We start from the raw sequence: 20,077 nt of genomic DNA on the forward strand, positions 1-20,077 counted from the left end.
TGACATTCTCTCGGTGAGACGTAATCGTTCATGGTCTGGTTAATCTACCCGATAATATGCGTCTTACGTACAATTAGCGAATGAAATATAGCTAAAAGTGTTCGTGAACTATCGGTGATTAGCTTAATATCAGATTAGAGTGATAAACCGTCTAATAAGTTGTTTACGAGTGAATTAATAAAATCTGAAAATCATGGAGGAGTCAACCAACAGTGGCAAAAGGTGGAGAAACCTTGCTTGCATCGGAAATATTCAATATGATGAATTGGCAGGAAGGGAACTTGGTTTGCTGATCGTGGAGATGAATTGCAACATCGACCAAAAAGATGTGAAAGCATTCACAGACATATTGAAAGGATACGATCCTTCAAACTGGAGCAAATCTGTAGAAAATATAATGAAAATAATAGAAGGGATACCAATGAAAGTTCAAGTGATCAAAAGACATATAAAGAAAATCTACAAAAATCAACACATTCCATCAAAGAAAATAAGTATGGTGGAATTAGTGAATATATTGATTGATGCAATAGGCAAATGGATACCTAAAGCATGTAAACTATGTAGAGTGTGGTATAGCATTGTAAATCCACAAAACCTGATTAGGAAATGCTATGCTTGCCACGTACCGACACACCCTTCATGTGCTGAAGTAGAGCAAAATAGAAATAAGGACACAAAAATATTTTGCTCAACATGTCTAGTATGGATAGACAAGGTCATTAAATCAAGACTTAATGTACAGATTGTGGAGGATGAAGAAGATGAAGAAGATGAAGAAGAGGAAGAAGAGGAAAATAGAAAAGAAGAAAATAAGACTGAAGAGAGAGAAAAGATTAATGAAAACAAAGAACAGGATAATAGTATGGATGCAGAGAAACTCATAGATTCTACATATGAGGCAATACAGCAACATACGTATGAAGAAATAAATTATGACATGATAAACCAAAATAAAATCCCAAAGAGGTTGTAGCCGGATCTCCATACTGATGGGAAAGAACAAGAAAAAAAAAAAGAAAAGAAAGACACAGTATGCACCCTTTTGAAAAGAGGGAATTGCAGGTTTGGTGAAAGATGTTATTACAAACATCCCAAGATATGTCACAATTATGAGATCTATGGCAAATGTGCATATCTAGATGGCTATGAAGAGGAATGCAGCGATCTACATCCAAAAATATGTAGAAACTGGAAAGAAGGAAATGGATGTAGGTTTAATAAGAAATGTAGGTACATGCATCCTGTAGCCATGAAAAACCAAAATCAAAATCAAATACATATAAAAACCAAGGTAAAAATGAAACAAATAAAGAAAAGAACAAAGATCATGTGATGAAGGCAAAAGCAAGCCAACATCACATTATGAAATGTCAGCACCACGATATGAGCCATCAGCACCTAGATATAGCACAAGGAACAAGCAATGTATCTATGATGCTAGGGGATGGTGCAGATATGGAGATAAGTGCAGGTTTATGCACAAAGTGAATAAATATGAAGCTGGAAGATCAAATATAATGGAAAAGTTGGATTTTTTAATGTACGAATTTCTGGAAATGAAAAAAAGATCAACATATCAGAACAGGAAAGAGACATGGGAAAATCCTTATTATTACCCATATTAGATAATGGAGATAATACGCAAACCATCATAGTGATGAACGCGCAGGGTTCAGTTTCAGTAACTCAAAAGAAAGATAGAGTTCTTAGAAGAACTAACCCAAAATGAAAAAATAGAAATATTGAATATAAGTGAAACCTGGTGTTCCCAAGAGACTGGTAATGATGACCAGATAAAGGGTTTCCAAACTTATAGATCAGATAGAAAAAATAGAAATCAAGGGGAACCGCGATATATGGGAGAGATGCCAATCAAGGAAAAATCTGTGAGAAATATAGTAACACAGAATGTGAATTAATAGCGGTAGAATTTGAATCTGAAAAATTAGTGAACATTGTAATATATAGACCCCTAATACTAAAGAGTTTGACATAATAATTGAAAAATTGGATGAAATATGTAGAAATCACAAGGACTGGACTATACTCCTAACCGGAGACTTTAACTTTCCTTTTCTAGAATGGAAAGAACGAATAGGAGACTGTGGTTGTATTTATACATATAAAAAGAGAGTAATAGTAGTGCAGAAGATAAGAGGCAATTTGAAAAGCTATTAGATATGCTACTAGAACATAACATTCAGCAAATAAATCACCTACCAACAAGAAAGGATAATATTTTAGACCTAGTATTTGTGAATGAGGTGAACTATGTTAAAGAAATAATAGTATATAACACGAGTATTTCGGACCATAATGTCATAGAACTAACAGTCCGTTCCAGAACATACGAAAACAGAGAAAAGCAAGAGACGAAAAAATGGGAAGGATATGGAAAATACAATTTCTATAGTAAGAATATAAATTGGTCAAAAATAAATGAAGAATTAAACAAAGAATGGGAAAACATATTTGTAAGTGATGATATACAGGTAAATACCGATATATTATATAAAATATTAGAAGAAATAGTGGAAAAATATATACCGAAGAAAAAAGTAATCATCAGTCACGAATTCCAAGAGACAGAAGGATCTTGTTCCAGAAAATTAGAAAGTGGAAAAAGCTCTTGCAAAAGAAAAGAGTGCATGGAAAGTGATGGAACTAAAAAGTAAGATAGAAAATGCAGAACAAAAGATTATACAATCAAAAGAAAATGAAAAATGGAACCTAGAAGAAATGACACTACAAAATATCAAGCAAAACCCTAAAATTTTTTATTCATATGCAAAAAGGTGAATAAAATAAGAGTAGAAATAGGCCCTCTAAGAATTGAAGGGCGATTAACGAATGAAAAAAGGAAATATGTAACATATTAGCAGAAAGATATAAGAGTGAATTTACACCTAGAATTGAGATAATGATACAGAAATAAGAGATGAAAATACTGAATACTTATCAGATATAAATATTACAGAAGCCGATATTGTGCAGACTATTAATGAAATTAAAAATGGATCAGCAGCAGGACCAGATGGAGTACCTGCCATATTGTTAAAGAAAGTGGTTCATTCAATCGCAAAGCCGCTAGCAATATTATTAAGACAAAGTATAGATATAGGCAAGATTTATGATGAGCATAAATTAGCATATATTACTCCTACTTTCAAAAGTGGTTCAAGACTAGAGGCAAGTAATTATAGGCCTGTGAGTCTGACATCTCATATTATGAAAGTATATGAAAGGGTAATGAAAAAAAAATATAATGAAACATTTAATGAAAAATAGATTATTCAATATAGGACAACATGGTTTTGTACCCGGAAAAAGTACACAAACCCAACTGTTAGTCCACCATGAAAGCATATATAAAAATATGATAAATGAAAAAGACACAGATGTGGTTTACCTAGACTTTGCAAAAGCTTTTGACAAGGTAGATCATAATATATTAGCGAAAAAAATTAGAAAACATAACATTGTTGACAAAGTAGGAAGATGAATAAAAGAATTTTTGCAAAACAGAAAACAGATAGTGATTGCAAACGATGAGAAATCGGATGAAGCTACGGTAATATCCGGTGTACCACAGGGTACGGTGTTAGCTGCATTGCTGTTTGTGATTATGATTGCAGACATAGACAGTAATGTTAAGGACTCAGTAGTAAGAAGTTTCGCAGATGACACAAGAATAAGTAGAGAAATTGCTTGTGATGAAGATAGGAACTCGCTACAAAGAGACCTAAACAAAATATATAAATGGGCAGAGATAAATAGGATGGTATTTAACTCTGATAAATTTGAATCAATGAACTATGGTGATAAAGTAGGAATGCTATATGCATATAAAGGACCTAATAATGAGACAATCACAAACAAGGAAGCAGTTAAAGACCTTGGTGTGATGTTGAATAGGAATATGTTATGCAATGATCAAATAGCAATTCTATTGGCAAAATGCAAAGCAAAAATGGGAATGTTGTTCCGGCACTTCAAAACAAGAAAAGCTGAACACATGATTATGCTTTATAAAACGTACGTACGTAGTCCACTTGAATATTGCAATATAATATGGTACCCACACTACCAAAAGGATATTGCACAAATAGAGAGTGTACAAAGGTCATTTACAGCTAGAATAGAAGAAGTTAAGGACCTTGACTACTGGGAAAGACTACAATTCTTAAATTTATATAGTCTTGAAAGGAGAAGAGAACACTACATGGTAATTCAAACATGGAAACAGATAGAAGGAATTACCGAAAACATCATGGAACTAAAATTATGAAAAAGAGCAAGCAGAGGTAGATTAATAGTGCCAAAAACTATACCATGAAAATTAAGGAAAGCACACAGGACATTAATCCACCACGCACCAGCATCGATAATGCAGCGTCTATTCAATGCGCTACCAGCTCATCTGAGGAACATAACAGGAGTGAGCGTAAATGTGTTTAAGAATAAGCTCGACAAATATCTAAGATGCATCCCAGACCATCCAAGACTGGAAGATGCAAAATATACCGGAAGATGCGTTAGCAACTCTCTGGTAGACATAAAAGGCGCCTCACACTGAGGGACCTGGGGCAACCCGAACGAATTGTAAGGTCTGTAAGGTAAGGTCTCTCTCTCAACCAACCAACCAACAAACGCCTTTTCTACTGCTGCGTAGATTTCGTTCTTCATCCGAGAGGCGAATTGTGTTTGTCTCTGGAAATGGAGAGAAAACATTTTGGAGGAATTTCTCTGGTGGGAGGAGGAATTTGTCTCTGGACTGGAATTGCTTTGATAGAGAGGTTTATGGGGCGTTCTTCGTCTTTGGTCAGAGAGAAGTAAGTGTACCTTAGTTTTACCAGACCACTGAGCTGATTAACAGCTCTCCTAGGGCTGGCCCTCCGGATAAGACTTATTTTACGTGGCTAAGAACCAATTGGTTACTTAGCAACGGGACCTACAGCTTATTGTGGAATCCGAACCATATTATAGCGAGAAATGAATTTCTATCACCAGAAATAAATTCCCCCAACTCTTCATCAGCCGGCCGGAGACTCGAACTCGGGCCTGGCGAGTACCAGTCCACAGCTCTACCGACTCACCCAACGAAGAGCTTGGTCAGAGAGAGAGAGAGAGAGAGAGAGAGAGAGAGAGAGAGAGAGAGAGAGAGAGAGAGAGAGGGAGAGGGGGGCGGGTGGTGAGATGTTCACCATCATGTTAAGCTTGTGAGCTTGAACTATAGCAGTCTCTGCGCGTGTGTGTGTGTGTGTATGAGAGAGAGAGAGAGAGAGAGAGAGAGAACTGAATTCTGGAAGGGTAAGTAAAATAAACGGCAGTAGGGGAAGAGGTGCCATTTGGCGTCCTGGCGTCCTGAACATTTTGGTGTCCTGAACATTTGGCGTCCTCAAGAAAGGGTGTCATTTGGCGTCCTCAATTATTATTTATTTTATTTTCTATATTTTTGGTGAAGAAAATAACATGCAATTTTATTTTTATATTTTTGCTTTCGAAAATAACATGCATATATAATAGTAAGTAGGGGAAAAGGTGCCATTTGGCATCCTGGCGTCCTGAACATTTTGGCATCCTGAAAATTTGGCGTCCTCAAGAAAGGGTGTCATTTGGCGTCCTCAATTATTATTTATTTTATTTTTTATATTTTTGGTGAAGAAAATAGCATGCAATTTTATTTTTATATTTTTGCTTTCGAAAATAACATGCATATATAAAAAAAAATTATGTAGTAAGTAGGGGAAAAGGTCCCCGAACTGATATGAGAGAGGCCCACTGAGTGACTCATCAACTGTTGCATGACTGATGAGATGAAGCAATATAAACTATCTGTTATTAATCCCACTTTATCGATAAGAGTCTGATTAGGAGGAGGAGACACCTTGCTGAACAGATCTGAACTGATATTAGAGAGCCCCACTGCGAGACTCGACCATAGCTGTGTGACTGATAAGAGCTGAACTGTTATAAACTAACTTTTATTAATCCCACACTATCGATAAGAGTCTGATTAGGTATCCGCTGCTGATATGATTTAGACCCACCACTTGACTCATGAACAGGTGTATCACTGATAAGAGTTGAAGCATTATAAACTATCCGTTATTAATCCCACTCTATCGATAAGAGTCTGATTAGGTATCTGCTACTGATATGATTTAGACCCGCTGTGTGACTCATGAACAGCTGTCTGACTTCATACAGACATTACAATGTACAGCTCTCTAAGATATACAGCTCTAACTCTCCACCCAATTGTTAAAAGTCACACGTTTTAACACGCTCCCGATTACGCTCACTGTCAGTGTCACCTAAGCTATGTATGGGATAATAAAAAGCGATTCTACCTATCCACTCATTTTATTATATAAAGCGGTATACATTAAGAAGTACATGAATCTGGGGGTTCTCCCGACACACATTCCAGTACAATACCTCCACGAGTTGTTATAACCAACCTTAAACCTCTAAATAATTTTACAATAAATAACCATAGGCTTCCCAATCTAGTATGTTGTACAGCCTGATTTTCCTCCCCCTGCCCCCTCTTCTCCCCCTCTTCCGTTAGTGTTCTGCGTAGAAGAACTCGCCTTCCTCCTCCTCCTCCTCCCCTAAGTAAGAAAAATAAAATGTCTTAGAAAAACCGAACAGAAAAACCGAACGTCCCCAAAATTAATTATGTGATGTATATTAACAACGTTTTTTAAAAATGGAATTAATCATTACCTTTTATTTAAAGAACGCACACACTCCTTGTATGTAAGAGCTCGTTTAACGCCCGAACTCCAGTGTGAACACCGCACCCTCTTGAAAAATTTGAAATAGTATTCCGTCACCCACCTGTCATTACTTTTCAAACAACTCGGGGAGAAGACGACACTCATTAACGAGAAAACCGATTTCAACCCTCTATGACTTGTACAGTGAACGAAGAAAACGCAGTAAAGACCACACTTGTAAGAATTATTGGGCTGTATCTGCTTTACGGACTGGCGAAGGTTAAAATCTGAATGCGCATCGAGAAAAGATGAGAAGCTACCCGAATAAATTTGCGGGTTTATACCGTAACTGTCAAAAAAGTAGATTATATCCCTAGGTGAACAGTCTATATAAAAACACTCCCAATGTCCGACAAGATCAATACTAGAAGTTGAAGGTAGAGTACTAGATATAAAAACTAGAGGTTTAATTCTATTTGCAGGTATTTTAAACGCGCCAACTTCATCCGAAGCGAACACACCTAAATATTTAATAAGACTCCCTAGTGAACCCTGTGAAACTGTCTCGATTTCTTTCATATCCATCACACCTAGCCTCTAACATCACACTGAATGACTCTATCTGAATCAGTGCTGTTGAAAACGTTTTTGTATTCAGTGTCAAAATAGACTTTTAAATGTTCAAAAACATCTTTGTTAAGCGTCCTCACCAACCTTTTCGTATCCCCTGCTAACATAGCTGTCGTTGGTCTATAGCTATAGGCATTCTTATCATTTTTACCACGATCAGTAAGAAAGTAGAGGGTGAATTCTTCATCTCTCGATAATACAGCGTAATAAACGGCCGGAAACATGATCGAAGCGAGACCTACTTCATATTCGCTACCATTCGGCAGGAATATAGGAGTGGGTAACCTATTCACAAACCCTGATGGGGAGTTATTTTCATACTTGCCCAGGCTGCCGAGACTGCTCACATATATAATGTGTTCGCCTGCCGTACTGATAATGTACTGCGCACAATTTCCTTCATCTAGGTCTTATATGAAGGGTGCATGGCACAGTTTTACCTGTAATAAACTTCACGTCTTCCCCCTTCTGATTTGTTACATCGATTGCGATGTAATCCACCGCATTCACTGTTATAGGTTTATAAAGCATTATGTACACCTCTGCTCGGTGCACATTCCAGCGTGAAACAATCCAGGATGTTTACAGTTTTATCACCCAGCAATGAAGGTTGAATAATGTTGGAATATAAGTACACACAGTCAATACTGTGATCATCGAGATATGAAATTCTGGGGAGATGATTTCTCATTGCCCCTGAACCATAAATCGCGTATGTCAATTCTGTGTTAAACCCTAATGCTCGCGCTGCTCTAACACTAAACTTTACAGTGACTGAAACAATTCCTTCTACTTTCGCCACCTCGGCATTCACGTATGTGAGACTCATCCGCTTCAAATCATCGTTCCATGAAAATAATCCTTCCCTTCGCATAACGCCTCGAATGTATGCACCGTAAAATGTTTCCAACTGTTCTGTAACGTCCGTATTGAGTGCTCTGGTCAATCTATTCATATCTCCCACTAATAATCCGACGGCAGGAACATATGTGAAACCATACGAGCGAGGTGCCAAACCCTGATTTAAGGTTGCTTTAAAATGAATTGTGAAACCTCTATCTTCAGGTGTGACAACGTAGTATTCATTTGGGAGTGTAACCCCTATAACACCCATTTCATATTCCAACTCTTTTGATAGAGTTATGGGAGTGGACAATTTGTTTGTAAATTTACAGGGCTTGTTTTCAGGAAATAAATCCAGACACAACCCACTTTTCACATATACAATGTAATCGCTACACATGTTGAATGTGCAATGCTGGTAACACACACGATTGCATATATATATATATATATATATATATATATATATATATATATATATATATATATATATATATATATATAAAAAACTGTTTTATTATACAAATTGTTTGGAACATACATACATACAGACATCACATATTAAAATACACATATTAAATTACACTTTGGTAATCATTTTTACATTGGTGTGTCACACAGCCTGCCACGATGAATGCAAAGTTTAATTTCTCCGCGTTCACAATTTCCAGACGTTTCAGTTTGGAAGAGACGTCCATGTTTTGTTCAACCCCCAAACATAATTTCTCCATGTCCATTATTTCCAAACGTTTCAATTTGGATGATGCGTCTTTCAACTTCACATCATCCGCACACCTCTCTTCAAGGTGTGATAAAACAATTTCCGTGATAGCTATGCACGTGACTTTTCTGTGTCGTGTCATCTCCTCACCAAAGGAGACAATCGCAGGCAGGTAATGGTTTAACGGTAACCAATCACAGTTCATGCGACCACTTAGTCCTATCCCTGCAGCAAATAGAATATATTTGACATCTTCACGCGACACTTTCATTAACTGCGATTTCAAACTCTTCAATGATGCGTAGAAGTGATTGTATCTCATTTCTCTCGTGTCGTTTCGCAACCTTTCTGCATGGTCTTCATCATTTTGGCGAATTCGTTCTCTTCCACAGAAGTGCCAATTCCATATTGGGTTAACAATGTAGCAATGACGGGTAGGTCGGGTTCTTCCGCATCAAGTGTATTCTCCCCCTCGGGCACTCTCAAAACGGCGGTACCTTCTATCCCGCGGTGGCGGAATGCAGCGTAACTCGTCCCAGCTCTGTTTTAACGGAGACCTGCAACGTTGGCGTAGGGGTAAACTCTGACAATGTCTTGAGCAATGCCATAATTCCGGCACGTTACACAGTTAGTAGCTATAACCAGGCAACACTCCTTCTTCTTGAACTTGGTCTCGGATAATCTCCTGAAAACCAACTTGCAAGGTGACGAAGCCATCTCTGAACTGTGAAAATTGGAAGGGTGTACACGTTAACGCTACACGAGCTGGAATACTAATGCCTCCATGAACTCCTTCAATTTTCCACACCCCTTCGTCTTCCCCTCTGTGATTCATCACACTAGGCTCCACCCCCACCCTCTTGATTGAACAGGTTTATCTCCAAGCCCACCCCCATGATCGAACATGATTGAACGGGTCTTAAACCTCGCGATATGGGAAGGATTTACCACAGATAATTTGTGATATGTGTCAGAACGGTCACTCACTAGTGGAAAAGTTTATCGCTGCTGCTGCGGGATTGAACACGTTAATTTCTTGACTCATCAGTATGGTTGCCACACGTTCACCTTTTTCTTCGCCACCTTCACCTTGTTTTTCATTATTCTCCTCCCTCCTCCTCCTCCTCCTCCTCCTCCTCCCCCCCTCCTTTCCTAGGTGAATTGAGCCATGCTTCCATCTGTTTTTTCATAGCTGAGTTTATCACCATCTGATCTCTAATACCACCCCGTTCAATTATATAGTTATAACTGGGTACATTGTTATCATCCGTCTTCTTATTCGCTTGAAATTCTCATGCCACATCTAAAATGTTATATCCCATGAGCGGGTGGGACAAGTCCCCTTCTTCATTCCATTCAATCGCACCTGAATTTTGCAAGTGGTTAACCAAGGCAGTCACATATGGTATTTGATGATCTTTGAATAATATAGGAATAATACCAGTCAGGTCAGGATTAACTCTTTTGCGGGAACTCCGCGGTTGAGCACATTTATAATTAGCTGTTCTCCCTTCTTCACACGATCGTCCTCGATAGGTGGAGGTGTAACTGTTTTGGTATTTGTTGGAAAATTCACATTTCTCTGCACGTTAAGAGGAATGGGTGTGACACCCGCCCCGCTTTAACCCCCTCCCCCCCCTCCTCCTCCTCCCCCACCAGCGCTTTCTTCGCCGTCGGCATTGATGTTAACGTTATTACTATGGTTAATAACATTATTGCTGTTGACGCATGTTTCCCGACCTTTTGTCAACCTCTCATATGTGATAGCTGGTACAACGTAGAATTCCTTCATTTTGTTTTATTTTCTTTTTATTTTTATTTTTTTTTTCTTTTTTAAAAAAAGACTGCCTATCAAACTAGCCGCTAAAGGAAGTAATACGGACAGAATGGCGCCGCCTTTGCGACTCTTCAATATTTTTTCTTCTTCGTTAATGACGTAGATTTCAGGGATATTTGACGGATCTCTCTCTTACATCTTCCTTAGTTTTTTTAATAAATGTTTTTCTCTGGTCAGATTACCACGAAGAAAATTTCTGAAAATTTCAGATATGGTGGCGATAAATGCTTTGCTTGATGTTGGAATTACTCTACTCCTCTCGGAGGGGGATAAACGAGAGATGAATAAAATAAAATCTTTGTTTTTACGTATTAAAACCTCCTTTTTACAACTCATGTCCGCACAATTTGCGATTCGTCAACCCACGAATTAAATTGTGCGGGATAACCCTTCCAATTGACATAATACTGCGTTTTGCTGCCTCTCCTCCTCCTGTCTAAGATGGTGATGTCATAGATTTCGGGTAATTCAGTAGGTATTAATTCTTCTCTGTAGAATGTGCCTTTTATTTCTTCTCCCGCTAAATCTTCTAAGATGTAAACTGTGGGATTTTGCAGAGTGAAGAGCTTCTTGATTTTAAAATTTTCTAGTGTTTTGAACAGTATACCCCCTCCTGAAAACTGCGTTCCGGTTTTCGTCAGCTATACGTACGGTGTCTCCAACGTTCAAGGATGAAGTGACGCGATTCGTTGTGGGAAAAACGTTTTTATACATTCTCGAGAATTGATTTTTAATGTCCGCTTCGCTTCTCATAGCGTGCACCTCTTTGGGTGTGCACCCCTGCCCCGAACTCTTGTGCGGTGAGTTGTTATAACTGTTAACTATGTCACGCAGAACATTGATATATTTCAACGTGTTGTTGTGTGTGAGGTATCTGTTTTTAATAGTTCTTATCACCCTTTCAGCTATAGAAGCTTTAATTTCCCGCGAATAGACGCTATATAACAATACATTTTTACTTTTCAGATATTTCCTTACATGCTGGTTAATAAATTCCCTACCTTTATCACTGTTCAGGCGAGACAGACCTGAAAAATCTGTAGATTCTATAATCGTTTTTAGCGCATTGCACACAGCAAGGCCATCCCTCTTTTTCAAGGGGAGAATGCGTAAAAACCTCGAAAATTGATCAATGAAAATTAGGATATATTTATAACCTTCATTGTATCGAGCCAAATCCGTGCTGGCCGCCGCTCGAGGTTTAGTTGATATGATTTTCCTTCTAAAGAAACGTTTGCTCGTGCTCTTGTGCAAGGTATATGAAGGTTAACTCTTTAAAAAATTAACGACGTCCGCTCTAGTCACGTTTTTGTCTACCTTCCTCGCTGCTTTGAGTAGCGCATTCACACCGCTGAAACATGATGGTTGTGTCACATTGCCATATAAATCCCTAAGCTGTTGTAACTGTTCTTCAGTCATGTTTGTAAGCGATTTGATATTCGGTCTCTCCGAGAATATTCGTTCTGAGCTGCAACAATTCAGGTGTTGACGGTGCGAAGTGTACTAATAGATAATCGTATCGGTTATGCGTTAAAGCTTTTTTGTATATGTCAGAAAACTCCACACCTCTCCGCCGACCGAACAATTGCCTGCCCAAAGTTTCAATTTGACCAATGCCACGATACTTCGTGAGGATGTAATGGGAGCAATTGAGACTGATGCTCCTACTGAATTTAAAAGAGTGAAATACGTTCTGGGTTATGAAGATCACCGATATATTCGAATGCCGTCCGGCGGTGAATGCTTGGGTCACGAATTTATTGTCGCTAGCTTCGAAAAACAATCATCAAGTACAAATAACAGTCCTTTACTACCACCCTCCACTCCTCTTTCCGTGTAATCGAAAGGGTTCAATATCTCTTTGGATACTTTTAATTTGGTGCTTATGGTGTGATGACTCTCCAGAGGGTGTTCACTCACCCCACAATATAAAATACAGTGAAAGTTAGCCTCATACATTTCTATTATGTTTTGACACAACACAGATTTGCCACTATTGCTGAAACCTGCTATGATAATCCGCGCAGGAACAGCGAAAAGGTTTAAGATTTCTCTTTGGAAAGGACCAGCTTCCATGTTTAAAGTTCAAGGTGTATTGAGAGGATGCGATGATCTGCGTGTTGTTACATATTAAGGTGACGGTTGTAGAGAAAAATGAAGGTTGTAGAGAAAATTAATTTTAATAAATAAAGTTTTTTATTGATATATGTATATATTACAGGGCATATACATGTTTATATTTTTTAGCTGGTGATGGTTATATACAAGCGAGCATTTGTTTTTTTATTCACAGAGCGAGTGATGATGTGAATACTCTGACTATAAAACAATTTACATCATTTTAATTTATATATATATATTATGAATATATATATATATATATATATATATATATATATATATATATATATATATATATATATATATATATATATATATATATATATATATATATATATATATATATATATATATATATATATATATATATATATATATATATATATATATATATATATATATATATATATATATATATATATATATATACAGGTGCAACATAAGTAACGCCCTTTGTTTAAGTGGAATAAAATTAAAGCCTTTTTGATTATCCTTTATTTTTTTAACATGAATGTATTGCCCCAGGTTAATAGATTAATATAATATATTAACAAAATTAATATAATGCTTATTCGGTTTAATAATGCGGCATAAGTAACGCCCTTTTTAATTTTATATCATATAATGTATATTTTCTTTATTATTTTCTTTAATTAATTTGCTACATCGTCATTTTTTCAGATATTTTATACGACCATGAGATTAACAAAGGAACAGAGAGTAAAAGCAATTCAAGTGCACTATCGAAACAGTAAATATGGTGCTGAAACCGCAAGATTGTTATCAGCTGAATTTAACATCCCAAGGGTGCAAAGCCGAAATTTCATTTGTATTGAACATTATTAAACCGAATAAGCATTATATTAATTTTGTTGATATATTATATTAATCTATTAACCTGTGGTACATTCATGTTCGAAAAAATAAAGGGTATTCAAAAGGCTTTAATTTTGTTTCCACTTAAATAAGGGGCGTTACTTATTTCACTTGTATATATATATATATATATATATATATATATATATATATATATATATATATATATATATATATATTTATTTATATACATATATATATATATATATATATATATATATATATATATATATTTATATATATATATATATATATATATATATATATATATATATATATATATATATATATATATATATATATATTTATATATTATATATATATATATTATATATAATATATATATATATATATATATATATATATATATATATATATATATATATATATATATATATATATATATATATATATACTTTTTATCACATCACTGTGATTTATATTCAGTCAGTAAGCTACAAATATACGTTTGTAGCTTACTGATTGAATATGAATCACAGTGATGTGATAAAAATCATAATATAATGCGGGACAAGCGCACTCAATTAGTTAGCATGGCAGAGGTGGATGAATATCGTCTCCAAATACAAACTCCTGAGTTCGATGGGCGATTTGTATATAGGAAGACGATATACACTTATACCTCACTTGCTGGCTGCATGGGTTAAAATGCGTCCACTGTAGTCCTGAGTTCTTGTCTTCGCTGGTTCGAGCCCACGAGACGACGAACTAAAAAATTCCCCTTCGGTAACATATGTGAAAATATATTATTTCCGAGGTAGAAATTGGATATTAAAGGACGTTTGTAGCTTACTGATTGATTATATATATATATATATATATATATATATATATATATATATATATATATATATATATATATATATATATATATATATATATATACATATACAAACAAGGCATTTAGGCTGAGTGAGTGACGTGTATACTCTTACTATGGTACATATTTACATTAATTGAAAAACTGTACATTCTTCTCACATGCGTCTACTAAAGCTCAGCCGTCTTTTCTTGGCAGGTGGGAAGGACATCAGCTTAGCCCATGCAGGTTGGAACAGCTGCTGCTGCTGCTGCTGTTGCTCATCCACCAATTTGCTGTCCACTCTCCGTCTTTTAGAACAACCTTTTATCCGGGGGTACTGAATCGCCAGAGTAAAGGGTTGTATATTGGGAATTCTGGATGTACTTGGCATAGGTGGAGGGAAGGGCGGTGATGGCGCTCGAGGTAATGTGTCATCATCTTCGCTAAAGGCTTCCTCTAACTCGCTCGCTGCAATCTGTGGATGTCCGTAAGCGAAAGATTTAAATGGAGTGAGGTAATATCTCTTGTCCTCTAAAGGACATAGAGCTACCTTTCTCTGCTGGATGTGACACATTATTCACCTGCATCATCTGCAAATTGTGCACTGTAGTGTGTGTAATCTCATTATTTTTTATTACATCCAGGTATTGACTATGACTAATGGTTTTTTGCCTGCAACTTTGAATCCCCTTTAAAGTATTGCACCGACTGTTTTGTGTTTCGTAAGAATACACTTTAGGTTTAACACCGATGAATTCTCTGATGAGTTCAGCTCCTGTTTCGACTTTAACAAGTCCAAGTTTTCCCTTACGCGAACTGTCATACACCGTGTGAGTTTTAGGGAAGATACTCAAATCCAAATGGGGTTTGAGCACATCCTTCAATTCGTGTGTGAGATCGTCCATTTCCAGGGAGAAGATCAAACTGTCGGTGTCAGTGTACAGAAGCTCAACTCTCCCACCATACAGTTTTTGAAGAATGTCGTAGCGGAACTTGTACATCATGTCCTTTGCCAGATCCAGTATGCTGAATCCAATTTAGATCGGGGATTCAGCTTTGACAGTCTCCTTGCAGTGATTCGCAATGTACCGATATTCCTCCAACCTCTCAAAAGATTTGTACATATGCTTAGACACATTTCTAAGCAGCGAGGTTTCGTTGGTGTAACAACAGTCCTGGTGGAATAGTTTAAAGGGTTTTTAATGGTTACACCGAAAAGACCATTCATCAAGATTTTGATGGTGTTCCTCTTGTCGGGGTCCGTTTCTTTCGCTCTCCTCTCTGCATTCTCAGTGATTTATTCCCTCAAACAATATCCCTGCTTGAAGTTGTAAACTTTCCTTACCCTCTCCACTTCCAACCCGAGTCTTATCAGCGTTTGTAAAAGAGGAAGACAGATCAGATGGTTGCACATTGGCAAATGTGTACCCACCAGTTTGACATTCTTCTTAGGCAGCTTTACATTGAATTTTTCCAATAGGCTTTTAGTGTATGGGGAGAGGTGTTGGAAAGTCACGTTCATATGGTGTAAGGCCAAAGGGAAGTCATCAGTCCGGAAGGGCAACATCGTCTCTAACCTTCTTGGTATCGAGGAGGATGAAGTAACCGTATTCCCCCTGCGAATTGATGCTTGTGATATCGTTGGCGATAAAACTCTCAAGTTCGGCGGGGGAGAGCTCCATTACTTCATCCAGAGGCATTTTATATCTGCTCATGACTGTGGGATAAAGACTAGTGAAATCAACATATAATATATATGATTGGTTGTCACCCGTTTTAAAATTAGGATTTAACTCTGGATTGTTGGCTATGGCGTGTCTTTGGATTAGACTGCAGAAACCACCTCTAATGTTGTTGGAAATCAACTGGTAAGTTTCCCTGTCAGAAATTAGGGGGAGGCGCATTCGTGAAGAGTGAAGAAATGCATCTAGAGAGAGAGAGGTAGAGGTTAAATAATAGATCGGGTCTAATCCAAATTGCGCGTAAGCGGCATTCCTCCAAGCCGAGTAAACATCGCACAATAATCCCACATCCATAACCAAATATAAAATGGTATGATCAAGCAGGTTAGTACACTTTGCAGCCTTCCACACTTTGCAGACGTGCTCGTATCCTTCATCGGGTATGTTTTCCCCCGTCAGTGAGGAATTGAAATGCATTTTAAGAGGGACACCCATTTTCTCAACACGTTGAAATCTGTGGCACAATAATAGGGGTAATACTGTTTACCCGCACTTAAAACCAGTTCTGTGCACTCGTCGGGATATTTGGATAACATCCGATGTGTGATTTTCAGCGACCCCTTCTGTTTAATATGGCTCGAAGCGAGACTGGATAGCGATCCTCTTATCATGTTCAAACTATCCATCAATCGGATGTTACCCGTTTTCAGTGCATAAAATGTATCCCCATCGCGTTTCAAAATTTCAAAGTTGTGTTTGGCGGACGCTTCTTTCAAGATGAGGGCGGCATCATATGATAAAAATTAAAACGGGCACTTTCAACTTGTTTCACATTTAATTTCCTCTCACATAACCTGGCCCAGTCTCTCGCAATTTTATTGAGAAAATCGTCGACACACTGTTCACCTACACCTACTCTGTGCACACATTATTCGCCGCTTCTGCCATCGATGATGACGTAACAATAGGCGTACGCTTTCTGCTTCGAAACGATTGTTGGGTTTTCATCTTCTTCTTCCGGCTGTCTGTTGTACGCCTCAAAATCTAAGAAGGCGATGTGCGAGCTTTTATTCAGCGCTTTCACTTTGGTGAACTGTTTTAACTGGCCAGGTTCAGGGTATAGAACGGTGGTTCGGGTTGAACATCTTTGGGTGTGAGCATCGCGAATGGCTGGAGTTTTGAAGAGAGTGAGGCAATTGTAACACACCCGCTTCATGGTCACGCCTACCTGGTTTCAAATGGTGGAAAGTATCTACGAAGGTTGGCAAATCCTTGATGAGGGCGACATGGTCATCAGTGATCAACAGTAGAGGAACTAGTTAGGGACATGATTTATTGCCCCCCTTTCTGGCGAGATGCACTGTCCAATGTTTTTTCTGTCCCTTTCCCATGACCACTTCACTCAATTTATATACATAAATATTAAGGTTGTTATCCTTCTCTAATGTTTTGAAGGTATCACTGTTCACAGGTATGTCGGGCGTGAGTTTAATGGTGAAGCGTTTCAAGTTTATTCGTCTTTTCACATCTCGGGTGAGGTTGCTGTTAGGATCATCATTTCCCTCGAGTATGCTGTACGCCTCTAACGCTGTAATGACGCAGTTGTACCCTGAATTGATGTTAATGATTTGTCCACCACCCCTAACTCCTGTGGGATACTCTAAAAAATTGGCCATGTTCACCAATTCTCGCCGGGAGATCTTGATCTGTACACTGCACAATGATGTGATGCGCCAACCTGAACCTTCACTCAAGTTTAGTCTATCTTGCAGATTGCTCACCACATATTTGATAGCCTCGTCTATCACATCGAGCACAGTGTCCACCAATGTTAACACTGGTAGGGTATTAATGTAAAAAGTACCAGTTTCACAAGTGGCACTGGCACCCGTCATTCTCTCTGCTGATGACAATGTACAAGTATAGCATGGCGCTATTTACATTCAGGTTGTTGAGAGCGCGTATAACCTCCTCGGCGAGTTGCATTCGGTTAAGTCTGAGTGCCGTTGTCACATCGACGTGCGTTCCCACCGCAGTCGAGTTTGTGATGGCACTCACAATCCGGTTGCCTACCTCTCCTTCCCTGTCAAGCAACGGTGCTTCCTGCTGCTGGGACACTCGCTGTTTGGCACCGCCTACTCGACAATGTCTTCCAGCATTCGCTGCAGATGTTTTCATCGCATTTGCTTCACTCGGTGGAGGTGCGACGGTCGGTGGTGGAGGTGCGACGAAGGCATCCGAAGTGGAGGTGGAGGAGGCTGTGGTGAATTTTAAAAGTATCAAAAGAATGTTTTATATGTAAAAGGTGACAATGTTTTATTTTATGGAGACTGGTCAAAATGAATTATTCTTACCAGATACAGGAGTAGCTGTGTTCTCTCCTACAGAGGTTACCCTTGCTTCACTCGGCAGAGGAGTAGTGCGGGTGTTAGGAGAGGCTGCAAAATAGGAATGGTTGTGGTGAATTTTTAATTATAAAATGGAAAGTTTTATATGTAAAAAGAGTGGCAATATTAACGTAGACTGGTGTTGCATCATATATGAAAAATTAAATTATCATTATTATTATTATTATTATTATTATTATTATTATTATTATTATTATTACCAGAGCTGAGAGAAGTGTTCTCTCCTGCAGGGATGAGTCTCGGGTTCGTTCCTTTATGACCTCTCTCACTGCTTCTTTTTCCGCCATTAGCAATGTCTTTGCCACTGATGGTATTAATAAATCCCATGGCATTGGCTGTTCGCTACTGCTTGAGCTGTCATTGCCACTGCTGAAGCTGCTGGAATTACCCATCTCTGCTGGCGGGATGTTGTGGAGTATAGCTACGCGTTCTGTGAACTGATATCCGTTTCAGCAAACTCATACATTATATAGCGGGACGTCACTCCTAATCAAACTCTTATCGATAAAGTGGGATTAATAATAGATAGATACCTAATCAGACTCTTATCGATAGAGTGGGATTAATAACAGATAATTTATAACGCTTCAACTCTTATCAGTGATAAACCTGTTCATGAGTCACGCGGCCAGTATAAATCATATCAGCAGTGGATACCTAATCAGACTTATCAATAGAGTGGGATTAATAACAGTTAGTTTATAACGGTTCAGCTCTTATCAGTCACACAGCTGTGGTCGAGTCTCGCAGTGGGGCTCTCTAATATCAGTTCAGATCTGTTCGGCAAGGTGTCTCCTCCTCCTAATCAGACTCTTATCGATAAAGTGGGATTAATAACAGATAGTTTATATTGATTCACCTCATCAGTCATGCGACAGTTGATGAGTCACTCAGTGGGCCTCTCTCATATCAGTTCGGGGACCTTTTCCTCTACTTACTGCATAATTTTTTTTATATATGCATGTTATTTTCGAAAGCAAAAATATAAAAATAAAATTTCATGTTATTTTCTTCACCAAAATATAAAAAAATAAAATAAATAATAATTGAGGATGCCAAATGACACCCTTTCTTGAGGACGCCAAATGTTCAGGACGCCAAAATGTTCAGGACAGGACGCCAAATGGCACCTTTTCCCTACTTACTACATCATTTTTTTATATATGCATGTTATTTTCAAAGCAAAAATATAAAAATAAAATTGCATGTTATTTTCTTCACCAAAAATATAAAAAATAAAATAAATAATAATTGAGGACACCAAATGACACCCTTTCTTGAGGACGCCAAGTGTTCAGGACGCCAAATGGCACCTTTTCCCCACATCATTTTTTTTTATATATGCATGTTATTTTCGAAAGCAAAAATATAAAAATAAAATTGCATGTTATTTTCTTCACCAAAAATA

The sequence above is a fragment of the Macrobrachium rosenbergii genome, chromosome 13, assembly GCF_040412425.1.
Source record: "Macrobrachium rosenbergii isolate ZJJX-2024 chromosome 13, ASM4041242v1, whole genome shotgun sequence".
In the NCBI taxonomy this organism is placed as follows: Eukaryota; Metazoa; Arthropoda; class Malacostraca; order Decapoda; family Palaemonidae; genus Macrobrachium; species Macrobrachium rosenbergii.